Consider the following 6,127-nt stretch of genomic DNA (forward strand, 5'->3'; position numbering starts at 1 on the left):
AGAAGACTTTTTTGGTGTTTTAGGTAAAAAAATACATATAAAATGACATAGAAGAGCCAAGATAAGCGCCAATCGGAACTATGTACTCCTTGAACTTTTAGAAGATTTTATGTAGCTCAAGGGCTGAAAAGTTTAAAAATTCTTACAATTTAGTCCTTGAACTTTAATAGGCTACCACTCCATCCTTCAAACTTAATTTTTTTTATCAATTGGGTCCAAATTGATTTTAGAAGCAACAATTTTGGTTGAATTACTCATAACCCTAATCGAGATTTGCTCGTCCTAAACCTTTCAAGGCTAAGAAAAATAATAAATTTCATCATCGGGCTTTCCATAATTCCCTTGATATCTAAATCCGAAAATGGACACTGACAACTACCTCTAGGTTGTCGAGATTTATAAACATAAATATCACTAAATAAATTGAGACAAACCATAAATATCAAGTATACAACAAAAGAATATGAAAGTGAGCTGTAAAAGATTGGAGGACTACACCAGATTGATTAAAGGACCACGCATGTTTCATTGAAGGACCATACCTGAGTCATTGATGAACTACACCTTATTGAATTAAGGACTATGCTTTCTTGATTGAAGGACTACGCCTTCTCGATTGATAGACTACATCTGCTTAAATAAAGGACTACTCCTGCTTGATTTCCCACTTATGGGTGCTGAATTTGATTTTAGGTTGAAAAATTCCACTTCAGGATGTAATTTGATTGACTAATGTCTTCCGGGACTGCACTAGTGATTTTCCTATTTGAGGACTAAAACATAATTTTGAGAGGTCAGGGACCAAAATGGCACTTTTGACCTCTTTAGGTCATATATATCTCTTATCAATTCTTAACATTTCTCTTTAAACTCATTTCACTCTTTCTTTGATTTCTTTCTGACTTCTTAACCAAATTCTACAAAAATTGTGCCAAAATAGCCAGCTCTTTTTTGAGATTTGTTAGCCACACACCAATCACACAAGATTAGGACTTTTCACTACCGATCCTGCGTCAAAATGACCTTGGGCTTGTCAAAGGGGAGGAAATCCCCATTTTAGCCAAATTAAGCATGCATCAGGTTTTTTGGCTGCCGATGAAGTATTTTTCTTTTGTTAAACACTCTTTCCTATCAAATTTACACTTAATACACACATAATTTTAGTCAAAATAGCAAGAATTGACAAAAGTTAATAAAGAATTGCATGCCATAGCCTGTAGAGCCGATCGGCTTAGTGCACAGCAGATCTGCTCTATGCAATGTCAATCGGCTTAGCACTACACGATCAGGCACACCCAGGTTGAATATCAACATTTTAGCCATTTTTTGATAAAAGGCCTTAAATTAATTAGTGCACTTACCTGTTTTGAGCCTCAGCATGTGTGCATTGTGTTTTCAAACCTGTTTCTATACATTTTAGAGTGATGTGTCAATCTGGTTCACCGAAAACTTCTACGGCGTATGTGAGTGGTTCAACGACATGTCAAGCTCTGTCCCGGTTTGAATCAGAATCGGGTTACACTAATTTGTTGCCACCTTTTATTGTCGGGAGGACCAATCACAATTCGGTCTACACGTTGATGAAGAGGTGGATGGACACCACTGATACATTTCATACACTAGTCAATGAGTTGACACTATCTTCGCTTTCCTTTGCTACCATCACTAGCATCGACTTCATCGGTACGCCCATACCTTTTGATGATTCTATTAATGACTAGCAGTCCGGTGCTCGAAGCTAATTCATCATCGACTTGCTAGGGTTCTTGTTACATGCAAGAACACTCGATGCCTAGCCTATTAGAGCATTCCCTTCCACTATAAAGGATTCATGCCCTAGACTATATCGGAGGTGGATCACATGGCTCGGGTCTTTCTAGTGTACTTATCTGGGACCACTCTGTTTAAGGATTCAAGGAACTCGCTGAACCTCGAATACTTAGCTCCCTTGAGGGATTTGGACTAGGTCTCCTCCTTCAATTAGGGTCACAGCTCTCGCATATATCAACAGATGTACATCACAATCCATAGGAACAAGAGGCTCTGCAGCTTTTAATATGTTGTACATGTAAATTTTGTTTACTATTTTTGTTCTTTGTTCTCTTATATTTGTATGTAAGTTACTGATTTTCTCGTATGAACGTATGCACTTTGGAGATCAGCCTTCTAGTAGGCTCCTAGCCTATCAACATATCCTGAGCCTTCTCTCGCTTGAGCCGCTAGGGTTTGAGTATGAGCATACCGCTAGAGTGGCTGTAGGTTCACGTGCACTATATGTGGATCAATTCCATATCTTGGGACTAGGCACGAGAAATATTGATTAGTTACATTTATAATTCAAAAGTTTGGGCACTTACCTTTGCACCTTTGCAAATTCACAATGACTGGCTTGGGGAGTATCGTCATTTAGATCCTTATATACTATTCGTTGTAGATCTCGAGCAGAAAAGAGTTCTCTTAGCTGGCCTCGCTTGCCGAGCATGGTATTTAGGAGAGAGGATCTATGTTTGGGAGAGAGGGCCTAACAGACATCGAGTGCCTTTATCTCCTCTTCTGTCTATGTTCTAGACTGCTGACCATTGATGAGGAGTTGGCGATAAGCCTAGAGGGGTATGATGACCTCGAGGATCTAACCATCTGGCGGCTTCTGTTTTTAGATTAACTACTCCCTCTTTTGTATCCTTTTCTCTTTTTTTGTTACTCTGTATAACATTACATTACTTTTCTTATATAAGATTTCACATTTTAACCATTTGAAGTAATTTTTAGTGTTTATTTTGTTGCTGAATACCATGCATGCAACTTCCACGAATAACCAAGACTAGAAAATGTATGAAAATCCTAAAGAGCTCGAAAACTCTGCTTGATGACATCACACGGCTGATCGGTTGTGCAGCTGTGCCAATCAGCTCTGCACATAACTGATTGATGTATGCTAAGCCAATCGGCTCTTCAGTTGTAGAGTTTGATCCAAACACTGCTCTTTAGCCTATAATTATGCACACGCCTTCTCCAAACTTTGCCATGCATTTCATTGCTTTTACATTAAAAACCATGACTCAAAGAAGTATCAAAGCCCTCAAAACCCTAATTGGCGATGAGTGGATCAAACTTGGGAAATTCCACTTTTCTTCATTCAAAGCAATGTAGCACACCATGCTAACTATGGCTTTCTCCACTCGGCTGTTAACTTTTGGTGCCTAAAGAATAATGTCCTCTGCTTCAATGGGTAAGAGCTATACCCCATGATCAAAGAGTTTTATGCTATTCTTAGAGGCCTCAAAGATTCTATCACCCTATAGCTTTGCCAAAGCTAGATGACCCTTTTCCTAGAAAATTGGTAGAGTTATTCAATATGCCCCAACTGAGATACTTTCACATTATGTTGGCGAGTACATCACCATAACTACATTGATCTCTTGCTGCGAGAAGAAAGAGAGAAGTACACAAGTTTGCCTTTATGCCCAATTCCTGTTGATATCTCCTCAGAGAGAGGGAAATATCAAAATTTGCTAGTAATATTGACCAAGTATAGCGAGGAGCTGATCCAATTCCAGTTATCCTGGCTGAAACTATTATTAGGTTGGACATGTACAAAACACATCTGCGATTTGGCGGTAGCCTCATTCTCCTGTAAGTATGCAACCAAATCTCTTTTTTTTTATTTGTTATTTTTGCCTAAGCCGCCATTTGGGTTTTCAACTTACCAGGCTATTGTCTTATCTTTTACCTAAGCTGCCCTTTCGAGTTTTCAACTTAGTAAACTCTATTTTTGCCTAAACCACCCTTTAGGGTTTTCAACTTAGTTTTTATTTTTATTTCTTTTTCTTTCTTTTTTCTATTTATAGATTTAGTTGCACGAGAAGCTTCATATACTAACCATCCATACGGACATTAATAGTACGAGCTGAAGCACGTGCAAGTTCGCTCTATCATTACCCTTCGAGGTCATGAGGTCCAGATTTCTTAGATGAAAGGTATTCCGGACACATTCATTTGCTGCACCTACCCTTAGTGGAGAATTCAGCATGTCACACTTTTAATGTGTGGCAGCTGCATTACTTTACCTGATTTATGAGCATGCACTTTCTACACACTTTCGAGGCTCTATCACTAGTACAGGTAGAAGCAATTGATTTTGGAATTCCCTCTAAAACTCAAAGGTTCCTACTAAGGCAAGACTTCTTGGATAAAATTAAGAGACTCGGGCCCCGTTGCACTGTAGAGTGCAATCTTGATGCTGAAGGCGACTTGACCATAGATGACAACTTCAAAGCTTAGGTTCAACTTCAGAGTACCACCGCACCTATATTTGGAAGGTTTAAGAGAACTTGAGTGCTAGTTGCTGCTGAATCTAGAGATGCAGATGCTAAAAGAAGAAAATGAAGAATGCTTCTTTCTAAATCTCATTTATTTTGCTAAGGACTTAGTTTAGATTTTATTTTAATAATGTATAAAGTAATAAAATACATATATATGTTTGATAAAAAATTTAAATAAATAATTTATTCATTTATTAAAGGCCCAAATAGGTTCATTTTTTATTTCTCATGATAGAACTCGTATTATCAGCTAGTCCCTTTAGATTTTCTAGCTGAACATTGTCTCTCTTTATTGCCCTAATTTTTACCTAATCAGCCTTTTTAGATTTTCTAATAAGTAGGCTATTTTTTCTATTTTATACATAGTATTTATTTAGAAAATCTAGATTAATAGGCTCAGAGAATTCATTCCCTTCCAGGTCTGAAATTTTAGCAAAACCCTTAGGCAAGATCTTCTTAACCAAATATTGGCCTTCATAATTAGGTTTGAACTTTCCCCTCAAATCGAATGCAACAAGTCTTGTGTGTTTCTTATTGGATGCCTTGGTTATCCACTTTTGGTATAACTGCATGTGATATAAGGCGTTCATTCTCTTTTCAATAATCAAAGCCAACTATTGGTATCTCTGCTCGACCCACTAATACTCTAGTATTTCAGCGTCCAGCACAACTATCAATATCCATTTCCTAGATCTGGATATCAAGAGAATTATAGAAAATCCAATGATAAAAGTTACCACCTTTCTCGACTTTTGAAGATTTGAAGATGGGCAAATTTGAGTGAAGGATGAGAATAATTGGACTTAAAATTACTCTTCTAAAATCAATTTGGACCCGATTGACAGAAAAAATAAAGTTTAGAGGGTGAAACGATAGTTTTCACAAGTTTAGGGTGCTGATTTGCCATTTTTTAAATCTGACGCTATTTTATGTATATTTTCGACCTAAAATGTCAAAAATTGGTAAAGATAAGTTTCTATATGGTATTTATGATAATTAGTAGGATTTTAAAATATTTTTTATGATAATTGTTTGAACATAGAAGATCTAATCCTATTAATTCGATATTGATTTATTAAAAGGAAGAGATAATTATAGTTTAATTTTTAAATAATTGAATATTTATTTGTATTTCTAGGGTTTTCTACAATTTTCTTAATTAAGACAGAAGTCCTAGGATAACATAAATTAATGAGAATTTAATTAATTAAATTAAGTTCTCTTGTAATATATCTAATTTTTGACCATGTCTAGAATTTAGGATAAAAGTCAAACTCTTATCTTAATCTAGACAACTTCCTAGTCCGACTAGGATTCTAAAATTACAAGTCCTTGTCTTAAAGGATTAATAGTAATTTTATTAAGTAAAAGCAAAATTTTAATTAATCTCCTAATCACATTAGGATAAGTAATTATAATCCTAAGACAACTAGAATATGTCTTAAGACAAGGAGTCACATGTCAACTAGGATACTCCATCTAGAAATCCCTATAAATAAGGACACTCCTTATGTAACAAGATTTAAACATCTAACAAGAGTAATTAATCATATTAATTCTAGAATTAATTGAATTCATCAAGATCCATCATCAAGAAAATCAAATTTTCTATTAAATAATTCAAGATAATCAAGATTCACATGGAAATCATCAAGAAACAAAGCAACTATGTAAGGAGCATAATCAAGATTTAAACCAACTTTTAAGATTGCTTCAAGAACTCATCTTATGCATTACCTAGATTTGATTTTCTTCCTCAAAAAGCATGCCATTAGACAAAGAATTACACATGTGTCGAATTCCAA

Source organism: Ricinus communis, chromosome 4, assembly GCF_019578655.1.
Source record: "Ricinus communis isolate WT05 ecotype wild-type chromosome 4, ASM1957865v1, whole genome shotgun sequence".
NCBI lineage: Eukaryota > Viridiplantae > Streptophyta > Magnoliopsida > Malpighiales > Euphorbiaceae > Ricinus > Ricinus communis.